This window comes from Oryctolagus cuniculus, chromosome 6 (genome assembly GCF_964237555.1).
Source record: "Oryctolagus cuniculus chromosome 6, mOryCun1.1, whole genome shotgun sequence".
Taxonomy (NCBI): domain Eukaryota; kingdom Metazoa; phylum Chordata; class Mammalia; order Lagomorpha; family Leporidae; genus Oryctolagus; species Oryctolagus cuniculus.
In genome coordinates, this window is record NC_091437.1 from 153,519,643 (window position 1) to 153,541,268 (window position 21,626).

The 21,626-nt window shown below is 52.4% G+C and overlaps 1 long non-coding RNA gene across 31 annotated transcripts in view; it reads left to right on the top strand.

Annotated features, from left to right (window-relative positions):
• LOC103348133 (uncharacterized) overlaps positions 1 to 21,626 on the top strand; it is a 260,857-nt gene that overhangs the window by 20,029 nt on the left and 219,202 nt on the right. For 16 of the 31 annotated variants that reach the window (XR_011389535.1, XR_011389526.1, XR_011389527.1 and 13 more), the window contains exon 2: positions 16,119 to 16,218. The exons of 7 other annotated variants lie outside the window; for them this stretch is intronic. This is a non-coding gene — a long non-coding RNA (uncharacterized lncRNA). Of the gene's footprint in view, positions 1 to 3,445; positions 3,542 to 16,118; positions 16,219 to 21,626 lie in introns of all 31 variants that reach the window. 8 more of the 31 variants (XR_011389533.1, XR_011389555.1, XR_011389525.1 and 5 more) reach the window with 2 other exon arrangements.

Genomic DNA, 21,626 nt, shown 5'->3' on the forward strand with positions numbered 1-21,626 from the left:
TTCCTTTTCTTTTTTATTTGCTTTAAAGATTTATTTATTTATATTGAAAGGCAGTACGAGAGAGAGAATGAGAGAGCGAGTGAGCACTTCTGTCTCACGGTTTACTCCCCAAAACAGCCAGGGCTGTGCCAGGCCCAACCCAGGAGGCAGAAACTCCATCTGGGTCTCCCACTTGGGTGCAGGGGCCCAAGTACTTGGGCCATCTTCCACTGCCTTCCCAGGCCCATTAGCAGGGAGCTGCATCAGAAGCAGAGTAGCGGGGACTCGAACCGGTGCTCCAATATGTATTGCTGGTGTCACAGGTAAAGTGCTGTGCCATGTGTCTGGCCCTCCTCTTCTTGTTTGCCTTGTGATTTGTGCTACTGCTGGCGTTTCTCGCACATTGGTCATGTGCCAGTTTCAGGGCCAGATCCGGGGTCTTCTGAAAGTTTGTGGAAAATGGAATTAGAAGTTCATTTTGGTGCAAAAATGTTGAAATCCATTCCTAAATTTTTTTTCATATTATGCATTTCCACGACCGTTCTGATGACCCCTTCTATGCATGGTTTTCAGAATTTTTTCGAACTGTAATAAACATCTTGGAACTCCATTTCCCAATGACTTTTTTTTTTTTTTTTGGAGATATTTATTTTGAAGAGTGTGTTACTGAGAGAAAGAGAGGGAGACAGAGAGAGAGAAATCTTCTGTCTGTTGGTTCACTCCCTGGCCATATCTGGGCCGGGCTGAAGTCAGGAGCCTGGAGTTCCATCTGGGTCTCCTACGTGGGTGACAGGGACCTAGATACTTGCGTCATCATCTGCCATTCGTGGAGCAGCCGGAACTTGAACCATTGCCCGTATGGGATGCCGGCGGTGCTGGCAGAGGCTTCACCTGCTGCGCCACACGCCCGCCGCTCTCTGGCCTCCTCATGGCCAGGGACCAGTGCTGCCCCTCTCTGGCCTCCTCATGGCCAGGGACCAGTGCTGCTTTTCTGTTTCTCTGGGATCTCAAAACAGGACGCGCCAGGGGCCAGACATAACAACTCTGAAGAAACGCTGCCTGCCTTTGGTGTTCACCCCCATTTGTGTTTCAGGGTCACTCATTCCCACCCCCAAACTGATGCTGAGCAGCAGGGACTCCCGGAAGGCCAGAGTGGCAGTGGTGGGGTTGGAATTGGGAAGTAGCCCTGTCCAGTTTGCTTTGTCCTCAAGGAGGGCCCGAGGTCGCTGGTAGATTGATTGGCAGGCCCGCAGGACCAGGCCAGTGACCTTGCCCTGCCCAGATGGGATTGTCCTGCTTCTCCCTGTCCTTCCCGGCTCAGGCGTGGAATGCGCGAGTGATGTGTTTGCTTGGATACCCTGCCTCTTCCCAGCTGCTGGGATAAGCCTTTTAGAAACAGATAAACTGATTGCAGCTGAATAGAAAGGGGCTCCCAAGAGGCCCCACCCCTCCCCAGATGCCTCCCTGGAGATGAGATCACTGCTCAGCTCCTGCGCTGCGGCCTCTCTGACATTCCACCAATTACGGGAGGAGGCAGCAGAGGGACCCGGTTCATCGGCAGGACTCATTCACTTATTTGTGACATCAGGCCCTCAGCCTGGGCTCTTTGCAGTCCCAGCTCTGCCTGGCATTGTGAATCATTCTAATGAGTGGTGAGAGACCACCAAAGCCACAGATGACCGCTCACACACATTAGAAGGCAGTGAAGTGCAGTGGTTAGCCCATAGCCTCCTGGCTCCTATGGCATGGACTTGTGGCCTCTCTCCACTACTCCAAAAATCAGGTCTCCAGATGCAAGTTATTTACCCTCTGGAGCAGGGATGGGAGCATGATTTGGTCTGAGCAACCGGAGGCAGGACTGGAAATTCAGTACATCTATAGAAAGCTACTCTTTTTTTTTTTTTTTTTTTGACAGGCAGAGTTAGACAGTGAGAGAGAGAGACACAGAGAGAAAGGTCTTCCTTTCCATTGGTTCACTCCCCAAATGGCTGCTATGGCCGGCGCACTGCACTGATCCAAAGCCAGGAGCCAGGTGCTTCCTCCTGGTCTCCCATGTGGGTGCAGGGCCCAAAGACTTGGGCCATCCTCCACTGCCTTCCTGGGCCACAGCAGAGAGCTGGCCTGGAAGAGGGGCAACCGGGACAGAATCCGGCGCCCCAACCGGGACTAGAACCCAGGGTGCTGGCGCCACAGGTGGAGGATTAGCCTAGTGAGCCGCAGCGCCAGCGAAAGCTACTCTTTAAGCAGATGTCACATGGCCCATGACTAACGTTATAAATCCACAAATGGCCTTTGGCAGAAAAGTGGTTTCCCGCCTCAGCTCAGGACTCTCAGGCTCCTCATCTGTGACACTGGAGAAGAAACGGTAGCTACTGGGCACTTACTTTGTGGTGGGCACTGGATGACAGTCTGGGCAATAAGAGCGCCCCCCGGAGCCGGCATGTAGCTCGGTAAGTGCTGGTTACGATTGTCTGGCCTGCCTGAGTCCGGAGCCGGGCCACCAGGGCTGTGCCTGAGCCTGAACAGAGTGAGCAAGGGTGTTTCGTGCTTTGCAGATTGCAAAGAGTGACACGTGGCGCCTAGGAAATAGGCTTGGGCTTTCTCTGCAGAATGACTGAATGCTTCATTTCCCTTGACCTTCGTGTTTCTTGCCTATAAACTCATGCTGGCTTGTGTTAAGTGGCTCTGCCTGTCACCAGGCTCTGGCCAGAGCTCCTCTTATCTGTATGTAATCTGTATGTTTCATTTCATTTCTAAGATTCATTTATTTGTTTGAAAGGCAGAGTAGCAGAGAGAGAGAGAGAGAGAGGGAGAGAGCTTCCATCTGCTGGTTTGCTGATTGAATGGCTGCAACCGCCAGGGCTGGGCCAGGCCAAAGCCAGGACCTTGAGACTCCCACCCAGGGGGCAGAAGCGCAGATACTTGGCCCACGTTAGTGGGGAGCTTGATCGGAAGCGGAGCAGCCCAGCCTTGAACCCACATTCCAGTACCGATGCAGGCATTGCAAGCAAAGGCCCTACTTGTGTGCCAAAATGCTGGCCCCTTAATCTCAGTATTTACTTTTTTTTTTTTTTTTTTTGACAGGTAGAGTGGATAGTGAGAGAGAGAGACAGAGAGGAAGGTCTTCCTTTTGCCGTTGGTTCACCCTCCAATGGCCACCACGGCTGGTGCGCTGCGGCCGGCACACTGTGCTGATCCAAAGGCAGGAGCCAGGTGCTTCTCCTGGTCTCCCGTGGGGTGCAGGGCCCAAGGACTTGGGCCATCCTCCACTGCACTCCCGGGCCACAGCAGAGAGCTGGCCTGGAAGAGGGGCAACCAGGAAAGAATCCGGCGCCCTGACCGGGACTAGAACCCGGTGTGCTGGCGCCGCTAGGTGGAGGATTAGCCTAGTGAGCCGTGGCGCCGGCCGCAGTATTTACTTTTAATAGAAGTCTAGATGGTTGATACTGATTTCCCCATTTTACAGATGGGAAAACTGAGGTAGAGAGCTGTGTAACTTCCCAAGATAAGCGGCTGCTCGACAGCAGGCCCAGAAGCAGGATTTGAAGCCGGCAGCCTAATGGTAAGTAACTGGTAACCTCTGGTGCCTGGAGGTGATGCCTCAAGGTACCAGGTGCACTGATGGAGGCATGCAGTGCAGACAGCCTGGAGCGCTGGGAAGAGTTGGTGGTCTCTGCTGCCTCCCAGCCCTCAGGAGCTCAGTGCAGGCAAGGAAGCTTCCCCGGCTGAGCGGACACCAGGGAGGGGGATTAGAAGGCAGGTGTCCCTTTGTCCTCACTCCACAGATCCTATCCGGTCCCATCAGATGGCTCCGGGGATCATCCACATTCTTTCTTCCTTCTGGAATGACCCTGGACAGAGTATGGTTCTGTGGGTGGGGCTGAGCAGATATTTGTGATGTGGCTGCCCCCTCCCCCCCATGCAGCTCACTGAGCTCAGATAATAAGCCCAGGTTCATGGCCAGTCGTCCGGCCCTCTCTCGGGCCTGGCTGTGCTGGGGGAGGGATGCCTTTGTGCCGGTGGGGCTTTAATCAGCAAGAGTGGATTAGCAGCAGGCTCACTCCATGTGTGCTAATAGGTCACAGGCCAAGGGCAGATACCCACGCCCTCCCAGCCAAGATGCTGATCGCTGCAAAGTAGACGGTGTGGTTTTCATTGCTGGAGTCATCATTTGTGCTTTTTAAGGGTAGGACTGGTGCCCAGCTGTGGAGCGGGTGAAACTTTCAGACGTTCCTCTGCAGAGGAAGCAGAGAAGACTGTGTGGTGGGCCCTCTCTAAGAGCTGATGCTGCAGGGGTTCAGTCAGATTCAGTGACTTGCCTAGAACCCCCCGGGGAGGTGTGATCCACCCCCTGGGTAGGAGGCACCGGTTTGCTACAGTGCCTGGGTGAACAGTGAGCAGCCAGTAAGTGAATTAGGCTTGCAGGTCTGAATTCTGGCTCTGTGACTTCGGGCTGAGCAGTTGGCCTCTCTGGGCCTCCGTGTCTGGTACTTTCAGCTGGGAGCACTGTGAGAACTGGAGGAAGCGCTGTGCCTGGCACAGCCTGGAAGGCCTGTGCAACTGTTGGCTCTGTCAGTCGGCAGAAGGTTGTTGGACTTAGCCTGAGGGTGCAAAGGAGAATGTGGAGATCAAGTCCACCCTCGTTTTCCTTTTTATTTAAAAGTATTTAAATTTTATTTTCTTTATTTGAAAGACAGAGATAGAGTGCCCTTCTGGTTCGCTCTGCCCCAATGCTTGCTGTAGGCAGTGTTGGGCCAGGCTGAAGCCAGGAACCAGGAACTCGGTCCAGGTCTCCTGTGTGGGTGGCAGGGACCAAATTCTTACGCCATCATCTGCCACCTTGCAAGGTGTGCCTTGGCAGGATGCTGGGATCAAGAGCACAGCTGGGACTTGAACCCAGGCACCCAGGTCTGGGATGCAGGCATCCCAAGTACATCTTCACCGCTGCTCCAAACGCCTGCTTCCAGCCTCATTTTAACATAGAGTACCGAGGTCCGGAGAGCTTGGGGCCAGTCTAACCTACAGCTAGACCTGTGAGCTCTAGTACAGAAGTCTGTAGCTGCAATTACTGAGTACTTGAAAAATCCAAATCAAAACGTGATGTATGTGTAAAACATACACCAGATTTGAAGACCTGGTGAAATAAATGTGAAATACTTTAAATAATATTTTGATATTGATAACATTGAAATGAAAAGACTTGGATACACTAGGTTAAATAAAATATTAAAATTCATTCCCCTATTTCTATTTAATGTGGCTAGTCTGATACTTAAAATTATGTATGTGCTTGTATGATATTTCTATTGTACAGAGCCAAGCTAAACTCTGTTATGAGTGGCAGGCTTAAGAATTGTGCAGTATACAACCTGTACAACCACACTTGGCACACATACCGAGTCTAGATCGCTCCAGGGGTGTGAGTCCTGCTTGTACAAGTAATGGCTACATTGTGTAACCTCTCTGGGCTCCGGTTGTGAGCATTGTAGTGATACCTGCACCACACAGCTGTAAGGAATAAATGAAATGATGAAGCACTTACAGTGGGATTGATCCATTGGAAGAGCTTGCTGGGCTTGGTGAGCACTGTGTTGTTTAGTTGTTATTGCAATGGTTATTGTTTAGAACCTGGAGTCCTAAAAATGGAAGACCCAGACTACTGGGAACCAGAAAACGAAAGAGGCAAAAAAAAAAAAAAAAAAAAAAAAATCAATGCGGTGGTTACTTGAGGGCTTGGGTCCATCTGAGCAAATCAGGAAGCAGAACCACTGATGCTGGAATCGAGCTGAGTCTCAGGGCCAGAAATGTGAGCTGCTTGGGCAGACGAGACGGAAGGGCCTTGTGGGCAGGTGGCACGGCACCTTCTGGGCTCAGATGGGTGGGAGCCTGGATCCGCGTGGGAGCTACAGGGGCTGTTTGCCTGAGCGAGTTGCGACGTGGTGAGTGGGAAAGGAACCCCTGATGTAAGAGGCCAGTCCTGGGTGTGGATGTTGCCCTGTGGTCCCTGGCAAGCTGAGGAAGGATGCTGAGCCACGGAGCCATGTAACTGGACATGGTCATACAGCTTGAAGAGGTTGTGTTGGATGCAGAGCAAGGATCCTTTGGCACGAGGACCACAAGAAGGAAGCACGCTAGCTCCAAAGCTTGTGCTGAGTGTGTGTGTGTGTTTCTGCTAAAGTGAAAGGCCGTTATATTCATCTAAAGTGGCACGCATGGTGTGGCCCCACGTCTGCAGTCCCTTCCCAGTCTGCCTGCATGGGCAGCACCTCAGAATGCCGGGCACACACCCTGGGGGTGCCTTTGCGTGGTGGGGCTGGGGCTCTGGTGCTGGGTCGCCGAGGGTGCTCTGACCGTGGCTGCCGGCCTTTCCTTGTGACGGCCACCTTTGTGGCTGTGTCCGAGAGAGGGCTGCGGAGGTGGCGAGCCCTTGCTTTTCCTGCCTTGAAACTCTAGCAATAACACAGGTGCTTTTTAAGATCAAGCGAGGAAGCTTCCTTGGAAAAGCCAGGATCCTGCGCCCGTGTCCTGCCTGCGGCGGTCCTGCTCCCCACGCTGAACCACGGGTGAGGCAGGGCCTCTGAAGAAGAGGCTCCCGTTGCTCTTCTCCACTGCCGCAGCCCTGCCGTGCTGGCGCTCAGCAGGGTCCGGGAGGCCTGCCTGGTGAGCCAGAGGCTTCAGCCTGCCTGCTCTGCCACCCATCCTCTGGCATCTGCACGCTCACACCAGCAGGGTCTGTTGCCTTTATATTCACTCCTCCAGTACGTCACTTAGACTTCTGTGCTTTATCTGCAAGCTTAAGTTGGAAGTGCACAAGTTGGTAAATAGTGTGTACAGCACGGCTCGCAAATGGTGCAGGTCCACGTGGGAGCCTCGCATCACACACCTTTCTGTCCAGCTCTCTGGGCCCTGGGCTTTCTCTCTGGGTTTATCCTAAGAGTTCTTTCTTCTCCCTAGTAGAAATCCTTTATCGTGTATATAGGTATCTCCCAGTAGTTCTGTTGCTCCAATTGAATCCTGGTTGATTCAGGCTTCCCAGAGCCTGTTAGCAGACTTGGCACATAGCAGGTGCTCAACAAATGTTTGTTGAGTGAATGAATGGTTAAATGAAAAAAGGAACGAATGAGGTACCATCCCTGCCCTCAAGGCGCTCCCAGACCGGGCGGGGCAGAGAGAACTGAGTTGGGCAGACAGTATGGCGACGGTGGGGTTTTGGCAACTCTAGTGGGCAACTGTACAGGGGCTCACCCTTTGGCCTCCCAGCCCGTGATGTCTCCCTGGAGTGGGCTTGTGCCAGGGGAGGGGACAGGCACCGCATTAGACTGTCATGGTAGGCGGTGTCCCGAGGGGGTGGACCTCGTTCTGCAGGGAGCTGAGGCCGTCTTTAGGCTTGTCCCTGAAAATGCGGCCAGGACGGTTACGTGAAGCCAGGAGGTGCTGCGGACGGGGAGCTAACTTTCGGTCACATTCCCGCATCTGCTTCTGGCACCCGCACCCAGGACGCGGGCACGTGGCTGTTGTCGGTGCGGTGGCTGTGCCGTTTGGGGAGCTCCGAGAGCTCTGGGAGGGGCAGCAGCAGTCGCTGGCATCACAGAGGCACTGAAGTTGAGGAGCCGGAGGAGGGTCGCTTCCCTGTGGCCTGCTGGGTCACTCATAGAGTTCTTTTTAAAGATCTTCATTTATTTAATTGAGAGGTAGAGTTACAAAGTGAGAGGGAGAGACGGAGAGAAAGGTCTTCCTTCCATTGGTTCACTCCCCAAATGGCTGCCATGGCTGGAGCTGAGCTGATCCGAAGCCAGGAACCAGGAAGCCAGGAGCCCCTTCTGACTCCACGTGGGTGCAGGGGCCCGAGCACTTGGGCCATCTTCTACTGCTTTCCCAGGCCATAGCAGAGAGCTGGATTGGAAGAGGAGCAGCCGGTAATGGAACTGGTGCCCATAAGGGATGATGGCACAGCAGGGGGAGGATTAACCTACTGTGCCACAGAGCCCGTCCTCCTTTTTTTTTTTTTTTTTTTGTTAAGATTTATTTATTTTACTTGAAAGTCAAAGTTACAGAAAGAGGTAGAGAGAGATATCTTCCATCTGCTGGTTCACTCCTCAAATGGCTGCCATGGCTGGAGCTGGGCCTATCCGAAGCCAGGAGTCAGGAGCTTCTTCCAGGTCTCCCACATGGGTCAGGGGCCCAAAGGCCTGGGCCATCTTCTGCTTTCCCAGGCCATATGGCAGACAGCTGGATCATAAGTGGAGCAGCTGGGACTTGAACTGGCACCCACATAGGATGCCAGCACTGCAGGAGGTGGCTTTACCTGCTACACCACAGTGCTGGCCCCTCCATAGAATTCTGACAATCTGCTCTGGGTGGGGATGAGCCCTCGGTCACTTGGGTGTTGATGGCCAGGGTTGGGGGACCAGTTAGGTTCCGTTGCTGCAGCTCATCTCACGGCTGGATCCTCGGGGTGGGGGGAGGGGACAGCCTCAGCTTCTCTTCACCCCAGCCAGCCCGACCCTGGAAGGGCCTCTAGGAGTGGCAGCCCATCTGGAGAATCAAGTGGTTGCTTCTTGAACCCTCAGCTCCATCCACCAGCCCCACTCTGTTTCTCAGGTCACCTCCCAGGGACGCCAGCGGCTGCCCGCCAGTGCCGTCAGTGCCTGTGACTTGCCCCACGGCATGGAGCCCCTCTCCCCTGGGCCCTCCCCTCAGTCTCTTTCTGAGTTCACCCTGTGCTTTGGCAGTGGCAGAAGTCTGAAAAGCAGACTAATCAGCCAGAAAAGCAAGGTGAGCAGGTCAGTTCTGTGGTTGCTACTTTTTTTTTTTTTTAAGAGTTATTTATTTATCTTAAAGAGTTACAGGGTGAGTGGTGGGGGAAACAGAGAGAGAGAGAGAGAGAGAGAGAGAGAGAGATCTTCCATTTGCTGGTTCACTCCCCAGATGGCCACAGCAGCCAGGGCTGAGCCAGGCTGAAGCCAGGAGCTTCATCTGAGTCTCCTACTTGGGTGGCAGGGCCCAAGCACCTGGGCCATCTTCTGCTGCTTTTCTCAGGCCATTAGCAGGGAGCTGGATTGGAAGTGGAGCAGCCAGGAGACAAACTGGTGCCCACATGAGATGCTGACATCATAGGCGGTGGCTTTACCAGCTATGCCACACGCTGGCCTGGTTGTTAATGATTCTGTCCAGGAGTGTGGCTCAAAACTTCTTTCAAATAATGCTTATATTTATGATGATATTTTTTCTTGGTAGAAAATATGGAAAATGTTAAGAATAAAAGGAAGAAAATAATGAATGTGAACACATTTTACTGCATTTTCCTTTGCATATTTTAAATTTAAGATCGCATAATGTCGACAATTTTATTGGGTTTTTCTCTTAATGTAACATAAGCATTTCCGTGTGGTTTAAAGAGCAAGTTGGTGATGCAGCATCATGTTCCAACATGCAGTTGCAACAATAGATACTCATGGTGGGTATTGCTTTTTCTGTAACTGATGCTGAGACGAGTGTGTGTGTGTGTGTGTGTGAGTGTGTTGCATGTGGGTGCATAAGCCTAGTTCTGTATCTTGGATTCCTTTGGGATAGATTTCTGGGATTGGGGCGGCCCAGTCAATACATCTAGACATTTTTTGGGGCTCTCCGTGCATATTGGTCCTCTGTGTTGCCATTTGCCTTTGCCGAGTTACAGGCACAAGATCACGTCCCAGCCATCTCGTAGTTGCTTCCTTGTGAATTGGGGCCAGGGAGAGTTGGGTCTTGCTGAAGTGACGGGGTGACTTTTCAGGGTTTGTCGCGGTTCCTGACTGTGACCTGGGGTTGGACTTAGATGTTGCACTTTGCTGTTTGGGAAAACAAGAGCAGCTCCAGTGGTCTCCCATGTGAATTTATGCACTGAGATCTGTGGCTGAGTAGAAGAGATCCTGGCCTGAGCCTGCTGACCAGTCGCTGGGTGTCGTTCTCCTCCTTCGCAAGGCCACTGAGCTGCCCTAGGCCTCGTTTCTCGTGGGTAAAAGGAGTAGAGAGTGGCGCCTGTTTTAGGATGGTTGGAGGCTGAACGTGATCCTGTAAACCTGACTGCTGAGTGGGGCACCGCCATACCCTATTTGTATGTTGCTTTAGTGGAAACCAAGAAGAATGGGTCTTGCATGCAAAACCAGAAGGCCCAGGTTCTGCCCCTGCTGTGTGTGCAGCGGTCTCAGCCTGGCAGCTCCTCCCGGCTATGTGTATATGTGTTCCCCACAAATGATGAACTTGAGAAAAGGGCGCCCACCCATCCTGCACGTGGTCTTGGTTTTGTTTTCTCTAAAAGGAGAATATGAATGACAGCCCCCAACTCCCACGGTCATGGTGAAGGTTGACCAAGGTGGTGGCTGTGTAGAGTGCCAGATCCTGGCTCTAAGAGGGGGTGGGGGCTCCCCAGACCTGATGCTTCCCCAACACGGGGCCCAGCGAGCATGCAATCCAGCTTCTCCAGCTGGTAGCTTATGGCTTTTGGCTGGGTTGCTTCGTCATTTGGAATCTTCAGAGTCAGAAGGGACCCATTCAAGCTTGTCATTCAGGGGGTGACAGCGAAGGCTGCAGATGGTGAGTGGCTGTTTTGGCATTTCCTAACTGTCCCCGTTTGTGAGTGAAGGCGGATCGCGCACACACATAGTCACGTATCTGCACAGACTGGCTCTGGAAGGATGCAGGGAGATAGTGCTGACGGTGGCCGCTGCTGGGGAGGGAGGGGCTTTTTCTAGGGAGAGGAGGAAGCTTTGTTGTGACTGCGTGGCTCCTTTTATCTTGCTGGAAAATTTTGCCGTGTGTATATTTCAGTTCTTCAATGCGTGAGAAAAAAGTTCTTAAAAACCTGCTAGGTAGTAAAAGACCCTGCTTCCTGATGCATTAGTACAGGGCTTGAGTGTTCAACAATCTGTCTGTCATTTTTACAACTCTCCCTCCGAACCCAGGCCCCCCTGATTCGGAAGCCGGAAGCCTTGCTCATCCTCACACACTGCTGCCCAATCCTTTGTGGGCCTCCTCGGTTGCCTCCAGAATCTGCCAGCCTGAGTCCCACCTGCCCCCTGGTCCTCGCCCTGGCAGGGGAGTTGCAGGCCTGACTGGGCAGCCCAGAGGCAGAAGGCCTTGGCCTCCTCCTAGCCCACTCCCCAGCCCAGGCGCCTCCAGCGCAGAAGGAAGTGTGCTACCCGGTCCCTGTGCTCCTCTAATCCAAGGCCTGTCCAGGAATCTCAGGGCTCCCTGCTCGCACAGCTGCTCCCCCAGGGCCCTGCGCGTGGAGCTGGCAGCACCCTGGGAATGTTCCTTTGCCCCTTTCTTATGCTGTCGGGGAGGTATCCCTGCTCTACCAGTGCCCATGAACCTCAGGGGTCTCCTGAGTTGAGTCCTGCAGGTGCAGATGCACAGAGGCCATAGCAGGAGCAGGGATGTGGGCAGAAGCCCGAGCCTCAGGCTGAAAACCTTCGCTCTTCATCCTGGCCCTAGGTGCCTGTCCTTCATCTTCCCCAGCCCCATTATCAAAGCTGGCAAGCCAGGCTGCTCAGCCTGAGTGCCCACTCTGAGGGTTGCTCCTGGGCACATCTCTTGGGGCCGAGCCAGCTCTCTCTTCTTGTCTTCTCAAAGGAGACCTCGAGCCAAGGGCTTACTACCATTTATCTGGTTCCTCCTTGTACAGGTGCGGGAAACTGAGGCCCAGGGTGGCTGTGACACAGCTGAGCTAAGAGGCCCTGTAAGGTTCTGAGTGAGTGAGGAGTTATAAGCTCCTGACAACCACAGCCTTAAACTCCTATTAAAAAGCAGCAGCCGCCTGAACTTTTGTTTTCCAACTGGGGTGGTGACACTTGGTGGCTGCTCCTCCTCCTGGCTGCACAAGCCCTGTGGTGTTGGTATTTCTCCTTGGCCTCCAGTGTATTTTGAAATTTAAATGAGAAAGCAAACAAACTCTGTTTTCATTGAAGCTTCAGAAAACTTGGTGATTTTGGGGGGCTCAATCAGCCAAGTTCCCTTTAAATGTGGGTGGGGAAAGGGATATGCAAGATAGTCCATGCACAGAGCACGAGGGAATTACTTTACCTTGATCCAGTGCAGTAGATCAGCGAAAGGAGGGCCTGGCTGTCTGGAGCCCACCTTTTTTATGTACGTGCTTGTGGCCAATTAGTCTTTGCTCGAAACGGGCAGCTGAGAAGATGGGCTATTTTTTCCTATTTAAAGATAATTACACACCAGATGCCGTTCCAAGTTCTGCGCCTCTACTGGATCAGGAGTTTTGGGTCTTTTGCCCGCCTGTTCGCAAGGTGGGCTTGTTAGCACTGGAGCCACGTCTAATAATGATGGCTCAAGGCAGAGACTACAAAGGACCCTGTGATGAGCAAAAGTAATGATTGCATGTTGCATATAGTAAAACTTCCGACCTATATTTAAAAAGTGCATGTAAGATTTTGTGTGTATGCGTATCTATATATGTGTGTGTGTGTGTATATATATATATATAAATGTGTATATATATATATGTACATATATCAATGTATGTATATATGAGGTGGGTGGTCCCAACAACTGAATGTTACAGGTGCACGTGAAGCCCCTTTGCCTGCTGGGAGCCAGTTGTTGTCTCCCTGGAACCAGAGCTTGCCAGACCTGCTGACAGAAGCAGCCAGAGGTCTCTGAAGCAAGCAAGCAAGCGTGTCAGGTGTGCCTTCTCAGGACACCTTGTTTAAAAAATTTCCATTCTTTAAAAAGAGGGTGGCTGATCGGCCGAGTGTAAATAACTGGCTTCCTGGAGCTGGATGAGGTTTGGCTCTCAGCTCCGCCGCGTATCAGCTGTGTGGACTTTGAAAAGGGGATGGCACGTGGTTTCCTATCTGTAAGGAGGCAGGAACGCCGCTCTGCAGGCCTGGAACGTGGGCTGGAGAGAACATAGGTAAGATGCTGTATGATTCTCTAGGGCTGCTGTTCCAGGTGACCCTAATGATGGTGGCCAGCACCAGACCGTTACCCCTTCACAGCTCAGGAGACTGGAATCCCAAATCGAGGTGTCTGGTGGGCCACACTCCCTCCGCAGACCGGCAGGAAGAATTCTTTGTGACTTCTCTTGCTGCTAGTGGTTGCTGGTGGTCCTTGGCGATCCTTGGCTGGTTGTTGACTCAATCCGATTTCTCGATCTGTCCTCATGTGACTTTTCTCCCTCTGTGTGTTTCTGTGTCCTCGCCTCTCCTTAGTAACACCAGGCATTGGATTTAGGGTCCACCCTGATCTAGTGTAATGTGTCTTAAGTCATTGTACCTGCAAGAACATTTTTTCCCACTGAGGTCACAGTGGGGTTCTGGTGAGATCTGAACTTTGGGGAGACATGATTTGTCCCAGTACAGACGTCTGCCTATTGCAGATAACATCCTAGCAGATGACAGTACTTTGGTATTTTTATGATTATCTTTTGTCAGAGCCATGGATGGTATTTCAGTCAGCTTTTCATTACTGTAACCAGACTACCTCAGTTAAGATTCTTTTTGTTCCCTTAAAATTCAAATAACAATGCATATTTGTAAAGTTTTATTCATTATTTGAAAGGCAGAGTGACAGAGAGGAAGAGACAGAAAGCGAGAGCTTCCATACACTGATCCATTCCCCTGAATGCCTGCAACAGCTGGGCCTGGACCAGGCTGAAGCCAGGAGCCTGGAACTCCTCCCGGCTCTCCCACATGGGTGCCAGGGGCCCAGGTACTTGTGCCGTTATCTGCTGCCTCCCGGGTGTGTTAGCAGGAAGCTGCAACAGAAGCAGAGGCAGGACTCAATCCCAGGCACTCTGATATGGGATATGGTGGCTTAACCTGTGCCACAACTGTGCCTCCCCTGGGAGAGGTTTTTAGGAAGGAGTTATTTCAGTTTACAGTTTTGTGGCTTCCCGGACAAGATTGGGCAGTCCCACTGGTTCAGCCATCAGTGAGAGTGGAGGATTACTGTGGCTGCCCGTGGGCAAAGGGAAGGTCACATGGTAAGCCAGGAAGCAGAAAGACATAGGAACCTACTCCTCTTCTAACCTCTGGTTTCTCTGGACAAAGCCATCATGATTTGCTTATGGGACCCCACCCTAGCAACCTAATCCAATCTGCTCATTTCCCAAAGGCTCCGTAATTGGATCAAGCCATTAGTCCGTTATATTAATCTTTAATATAAGACTTTGAAGGTTATTTATTTATTTTTATTTTTTATTTTTTGATAGGCAGAGTGGACAGTGAGAGAGAGAGACAGAGAGAAAGGTCTTCCTTTGCCGTTGGTTCACCCTCCAATGGCACTGCGCTGATCCGAAGCCAGGAGCCAAGTGCTTCTTCTGGTTTCCCATGGGGTGCAGGGACCAAGCACTTGGGCCATCCTCCACTGCATTCCCTGGCCACAGCAGAGAGCTGGCCTGGAAGAGGAGCAACTGGGACAGAATCCAGCACCCCAACCGGGACTAGAACCCGGCGTGCCAGCACCGCAGGTGGAGGATTAGCCTAGTGAGCTGCGGCACCGGCCAAGACTTTGAAGTTTAAACATCTGCATGATTTGAGGGAAGAAAATCCTGTTCAGACCATAACATGAGATGGGAGTAAACCTGGTTATGTGAGGAACAGTGGGAGGGCAAGATGGCAGAAGTGAAAGGTAGGATCGGAGTGGTGGTTGGAGAAGGCGTAGGGGTGAGAAACGGCAGCTCTCTCTGTAGAGGGCTGGAAATGGGGGGAGGGGACCAGATTGCTTTATTATTTTTTTGACAGGCAGAGTAGACAGAGAGAGAGAGACAGAGAGAAAGGTCTTCCTTTTCCGTTGGTTCACCCCCCAATGGCCGCTGCGGCTGGCACGCTGTGGCAGGCACACTGTGCTGATCTGAAGCCAGGATCCAGGTGCTTCTCCTGGTCTGCCATGTGGGTGCAGGGCCAAGCACTTGGGCCATCCTCCATTGCACTCCCGGGCCACAGCAGAGAGCTGGCCTGGAAGAGGAGCAACTGGGACAGAATCCGGCGCCCCGACCGGGACTACAACCTGGTGTGCCGGCGCCGCAGGTTGAGGATTAGCCTAGTGAGCCGCGGCGCCGGCCCAGATTGCTTTATTACAGTTAAGAGTGACTGTGTCCTGATCTGGGTGATAGCCAAGCAAGTGGAAAGAAGTAGCTCCAGTAGGACTGCCTCATGGATTAGATATGGAGTAGGAGGAGAGAGAGATCAAGGATGACACCCAAACTTTTGACTTCTGGATTGGATGGGTGCTGGCGTCTTGCATGTTGATGGGGAAGAAGGAGTGTAGATTTTGGAAGGAGAGTGTCCTGTCTAGATGTGTTCAATTGCAAGTGCCTGTTAGCTTATCCATTAGATGTCAAGCAGGCCCTGGGCAAAGTAAATCTGGGACTTGAGCAATTTATGAGAAAAGAACCAGGTGGGTGTGAAATGTTGGAGCCCAGTGGAGAAAGACTTCTCAAGAAAGGAGAGTTGTCCTTTGCCATGTTGCTAAGAGGCAGGATGAAGACTCATGCAGAAGTGACTTGGGTTTGGGAGCAGGAGGGTGCTGATGAGTGGCAAGGGTGTGTCTCCTGGGAGCAGTGAGGATGAAGTGAGCTGGAGATGTGGATGACTTCCTACTTTTGCTCTCTCCTCGGGGCCTTTTGCGCTTCGCAAGTTAGGATTCTTCAAGTCAGAATCCTCTGTAGGTTCAATCAGGTATAATGTCAGCGTTGGTATTGGCTTTAACCATTTGCTCAGTGCATTCTAAAGACACCGTGTCTTTGTCGAATAGGCTGGTAGGTATTGTTCCCATTTTACAGCTGCAACTTAAGAAGGTCAAGTGTTATTCTCAGCCTTTTCCTCAAAATTGAGAGTACCCCCATCTGGGCACAGATTCCAGTGTTGTTTGGTTCTTTATTTCTTTAGTTTACCTACCTAAATTGTGAGCCCCAGAGGAGGTGGACACCTCTGTATCCCCAGGGCAGAGACAGCAAATGCATGCCACACTTGTCACTTTCTCCCTGGTACCTTCACAGCAGGCATCACTAATTGATCATGACCTTGTTTTCCTTTGAGCCTGGATTCCATCTCAGACTTCTCTAAACAGCATTCCAGATAGCCTGTCAACCTGTTGACATGCAAACTATTACTAATGGTCCTTCTTGCTTTGGTGTTTAACAGGGTGCATGGTCCATAAAGTGGTTATCTGAGCGAATGAGCATTCTCAAGACAGTCGTCAAGACAGTCAAGAAGAGGTTAGACCCACATACATTTGGATGAAGTAAGTAGAATTCTATGAATTGGGCAGACTATTTAACATTGAATGATATTTGTGGAGTTCCTTAATGAACAGTAGTGACTGTTAATGATATTCCAGAACCAAAAACCAAACCCTGTTGAGCAGAAACCGCTCTTTCCCCCTATTCAGTACCAGGGAGTACATAGGATGGGGTGATGGGCAATGCCATTATGATTGCCTGTTTATTTCCTTGTCTGTTTTGGGCTCTGGGCTCCGCCTTTCTGGGTCACCTTGGATGATAGCTGTCACTTCAGTTGAGAAGAATGAGGAGAAAAGGGACTGCTTTAGGGTCTGTGAGTGGAAGTCTGTCCCAAGGCCTGTGAGGTTGAGGTTTTTTTTTTACGACCTCTGCACATCAGATTCTGGCTGTGCTACCTGCTGGTTGCACATAATCCCTGGCGTCATCCTGCCAGGAAGGGTTGCCGAGGGCTTCAGGTGGATTGCATGGGTCACTTGGGGAGAAGCAGACATTCCGAAGTCCTTTGTGCCACTGGCCAGTCCTGCCTCCAGGACTCTGAGGATTGCCTGCATTCCTGGCCCGGCATTGGAAGATGGCCACAGGCACCTTGAAGCTGTTCCTCCTGCTTTCCAGTCCCGCTCCCCTGTTGGGCTACGCCTAGTGCCTTCTTCTGGTTCCCACTTTCTCTAGACTGGCCTGGGCTGGCCTTGGGCGGGGTAAGTGGATGTCAACCCCATGGACAAATTCTTCATTCTACAAATAAATCTCAGTATCTTGGAGTTTGGCTCCGCCTGGCCCTTGAGGAGTATGAAGCCAGTCCCTAGGGCGTACACCTGTGTGTTCATTAATACTATCAGGCATCTTGTTCAGGGACTCTCAGAGTCACCCAGAGGGCTGGTAAAGACGCAGGATGGCGAGTCCAACCCCCAGAGCTTTCAGGTGAGGCCTGAGAATCGGATCTTTGAGAAACACATGGGTGATACTGACGTTTAAGGGCTTTGTACCTCATTTTAAGCATGGCCTAGTCCTTGTTCCCTTCAAGTCCCCTCCCCTCTGCCTCCACCCTAGATGCAGGCCACCATCACCTTTGTTTACAGGTCGTCTCTGCCTACCTGGTCACTTTGCTTCTGCTGTGGCTCCCTTACAATCTCTTCTACACAGACAAGCTGGCACAGTACTTTAAGCCTCCATAAAACCTTCCTCTTGCCACTATCTACTCTTTGAAAACCCTGAACAACCTGGCCCTGCCTGGCTTCCTGCCTCAGCTAGTTGTGCTCCCCCTGTTGCCCAGCACCCTGGTCTTCTCTTCCTTCCCTGACCCTTACTCTTTCTGCCACAGGACCCTTGCACTTATGCTTTCCACCTCCTGGAACACTCTTCCCCCAGCTCTTTGAAAAGCTTATCCCAACTACAGTCCACCTCGTCAGACCATGTCACCTAAAAGGTCCATTCTCCAGCCATTCCCTGTCACTCAATGCTGTTGATTTCCTCTCTGGCACCAATCACAGCTTATAAAAAGTTGTACTTTGCTTGTTTTCGGTGTGACTGTTCCACTGCAGGGTAGCAGCCGGGACTCTGTCTATGCTCTCTGTATTGCCTGGCTCTTAGTGAGTTGTTGGGAAATACTCTTGAAGGAAGGGCACATGAAGAGATGCTGAATGCAGGCTGTGATCGGGTCGGGTTAAGACTGAACCAGATAGCCAGTACTTCGGAGTGACTGCTTTTGAAGCCCTCTCACTGTGGAGAGTGGAATACCCTTGTTGGAGCTGACCAGACTCAGACAGGTGCAGAGGCTGGAGACGGAAGTGGTGCTGATTGCTAACAGCAAAATGATTACCACTCATGGAGCACTTCCTGATGTGTTGCAGGCACAGCTGGCTGTGCATCGAATCATTTAATTCCCACGTTGTCTCCGTTTTATACAGGAGGAGACTGGGGCACATTGAGAATAAGGAGCTTGTCCTGCAGATGGGGATGGAACGGCGGGGGTGGGTTGGATTTGCCCCTTGTGACTCCAGGCTGCAGGAGGAAATGGTCCCTCATCCACTCCCCTTGTCTTGAAGCTTCCAGGCTAGGTGAAGCCGTCTTCATGGACGGGGAAGCAGATGTGAGCAGTTATTTCCGGTTGACCTTCACTGGTCTGTCCCACACTGCAGAGCACAGACGCAAACCATCGGGCCAGAAGTCAGGCCTCCTGAGAGGAAGTTCTCAACAGTGTTGCTCCATTCCAGCACTGGCAAACAGGCCCGCTTCCATCAGCCGTGGTTGCTACCTGGTGCCTCCCGAAGGGCCGGGGATGGGCTGTGGCGATGGATGTTTGGATTTCTGGTTGGGGCCACCTCCCAGAGAGGAGAGGCCGTGGGTGCTCCTTCCTCCGGGCCTGAGCCTTGCCCTCTGAGGACTGCAGGCTCCAGCCCCTGGCAGCCTGTGGAGAAAGGGGAAGGCTGGGCTGGCTTGCTGCTGCCACAACCCTTTATCACGTAAGCATCGCCTTGTGAAGACCAGAAGTTAGGGGAAGTTCTGAAACCCTGGTGACTTCATGAATGCTTGTTCTTGGAAAGTGCACTTTGGGAAAAATTTCCTTGATAGATTGTTTGAAGCAGGCTGTGGATAATGTTAGTGAGTATTATCCCTGTCTAACGTCCTGGGTTTCCCCTAATAATTATTCTGTCTTACTAAGGAGAACAAAGGGAGCTCGTGTTGACTGAGCTCTCTGCACTTGCCAGGCTGAGTGCTGGCTGCCTTCCCCGTCTTGTAGAGTGGCCTGGGAGGCTGAGGCTGAGTCCTGTCCAGAGAGGGGGAGGCAGGCCTGGGGCAGGCACTTGCCCCCAGCTCACCTCTGGGATGCAGATTCCTTCCCAGTGTCCACACACAATCTTTGTGCTGCCTGATGCGACTGGCTTGGGATGGCTTGACTTTGTTTGCTGTGGAGTTGTGACTATCAGATGTCGTTTTAAGAGGACATGGCTGTTTATGAATTTAAAACACAATTTGCATGCAGAGTGAGATGGTTCTCTCCTTTTTGAAAAAAAAAAATATTTGAAAGGCAGAGTAACCCATACACAGAGATCTTTCTTCCACTGACTCATTCTCCCAAATGGACCCAATAACCAGGACTGGACTAGGTCTAAGCCAGAAGCTAAGAAACCCACTCAGGTCTCCTCCATGGGTGGCAGGGGCCCAAGGACCCGCGCCATCTTCTGCTGCCTTCCAGGGCACTTTTTGCAGAGAGCTGGATTGAAAGCAGAGCAGTTGAGTCTCCACTGTTCTGATGTGCTGTCCTTGCAAACCCGGGTTTAACCTGCTGTGCAACACTGGTTCCAAGGTAATCCTTTGCGAGGCAGTAGCCTTGGGGTGGGGCGGGGGTAGGGGTGGAGGTGGGGTGGGGTTGTGTGCAGACATCAGCACTGGGCTTGGGAATGTGAAGGTTTGTCATCTGGAGCGCCATTGACGACTGGGCTGCGGCCCCATAGAGCAAAAGACAGGGTGTGACTGCAGTGGCAACAAGAGTAACTACTGCTTCTGTTTATTGTTTACTGAGTGCCTGCTGCTATTCTGATGGCTTTTGTGTGCATCAGAGATTCACTGACTTGGTTCAAGGTCACCCGAATAATAAGGCGGAGCTGTGGTGTGAACTCAGATAATGCAGTCAGCAGAGTGCACAGGGAGCTCCCAGATGGGCATGAGCTGTGGGAAGTCAGCTGAGAGTTTAGTGGAGGCCACAGACAGGTGCAGGAAGGTGAAGGGGCCCGCAGGCATGACAGGGAGGGTGGGCAGTGTTGCCAGCGCTGGGACTGAGGGGTTCCTGTGGAGTGACCCAGCCACTGCCCTGGGGAGGGAGTCCCACACTTCCTGTCTCCTCCGCCCTCTGACCTGTTGCTGCCGCCCATTGGCCGAACTCAACTGACAGGCATGCACTGGGGACCACTGAGGAATCCTTGGGTGTCTCTTCCTGCACAGACGGTGGTTGGGGTTGGAGGAGGGGCAGCTGGAGAAACCCCTGGAGAGTGAGGGGTTAGCAGGGGAGCGAGCGGGTAGAAGGTGAGGTCAGCCAGGCGAGAGGCGGGCACCCAGCCGCCTGTGGCTCTGGAGGGAGGTGTGAGCCGGTTAGCATGGAATACCAGGGACACTACCACCAGGAGAGCGCCTTCTCTAAGGTGGGTGTGGACAGAGAGCCTCCCCTTGTCCCCCTTCTCAGGATGAACCCCAGAGCCGACTCGTAGAGGGAAAGCCCTTTCCTGCCAGCCCCGCCGGCCGAGGCCAGGCAGCTGCCTGGTCTATGTGCGCATGCGTGCCGGCCTGGAGGGGCCCGGAAGGAGAAAGGAGGGCCGTGTCTCCAAAGAGGATATTCTGGAATGCTTGATAATCAGGGCCCATTGTCCAGCCATGTTTTGAGTTGCAGCGTTTAAATCTTGTTCCAGTGGAAAACTTTAATAGACCGTCCCCGGTGAGCAGCAAATCCTGTTTAGATCTCAGTGGGCCTTAAAATAGTGTGGGACGTTCAGAAAGGGCTGGCCACGCGGGCCACGCTGTGGCGGGACCTGGCTGGCCGCGGGGACTCACAGCCGAACTCCCGCAGAGCAGGGCACGCACTTTCCCATCTGGCTGGGCTCCCTGAACAGGGTGGCACCAAACTGGTCCAGCCCAGCCAGGGAATGCAAAGTTGGTGGGCATCTTCCCAGGGCAAACCGTAGCCAAGTCCCTCTTGGAAAACTGGTTCTTGTAAGATGTCCGGTGGAGGGAGGTCGCACTCCCATCGGGTAGTGAGTGAGGAGGGGCTGCAGTTCCAATGGCGTCCGGATCTGTGGCGCTCTGCCACTGTGACCATGCCACCAAGCTGCCCAGAAACCCCTTGCTGGCCGAGGTCCTCCTTTTCACCTTTGTGCCCCAGAGCTTGCTCTGAAAGTGCATGGTCCAGGGCACAGTGCTTGCTGTCTTAGGGTCTCGGTCTCCACCTCTGGGAAATGGGGACAGTATACAGGTGGCTTCTAACTTAGTGACCGTTTGACTTTCTGCTCTTCTGACTCTGTGATGGTGTGAAAGCAATACCTATTTGTGTTCAGGAGACAGCGTTCTCACTTGAGTTTGGTTCTTTTCTTGGACTAGCCATATGCAGTCCCATCCTCCCCAGAGATGCTGGGCAGCAGCAGTCAGTGCAGCTCCCAGTCGGGCCTCTGCGGTCACCAGGGAAAGCCGTGACCTTCTGCAGTGCGCTGTGTGACTCAGCTGGGATTTTCCTTAGGTGAGTTGTATTAAATGCATCTTCAACTTAGTGTGTTCAGCTAAGTTTATTGGGACTTCACCTTGGTGTAAATCAAGACACACTGTACTCCAGAGGGCTGTTGGGGGGAAGGGGAGAAGCGCTTGGCTTGTACCTGGCACGTAATACCCACTCAGTAAACTCCCCTTCAGTTCAGGATTGGATCCTTAC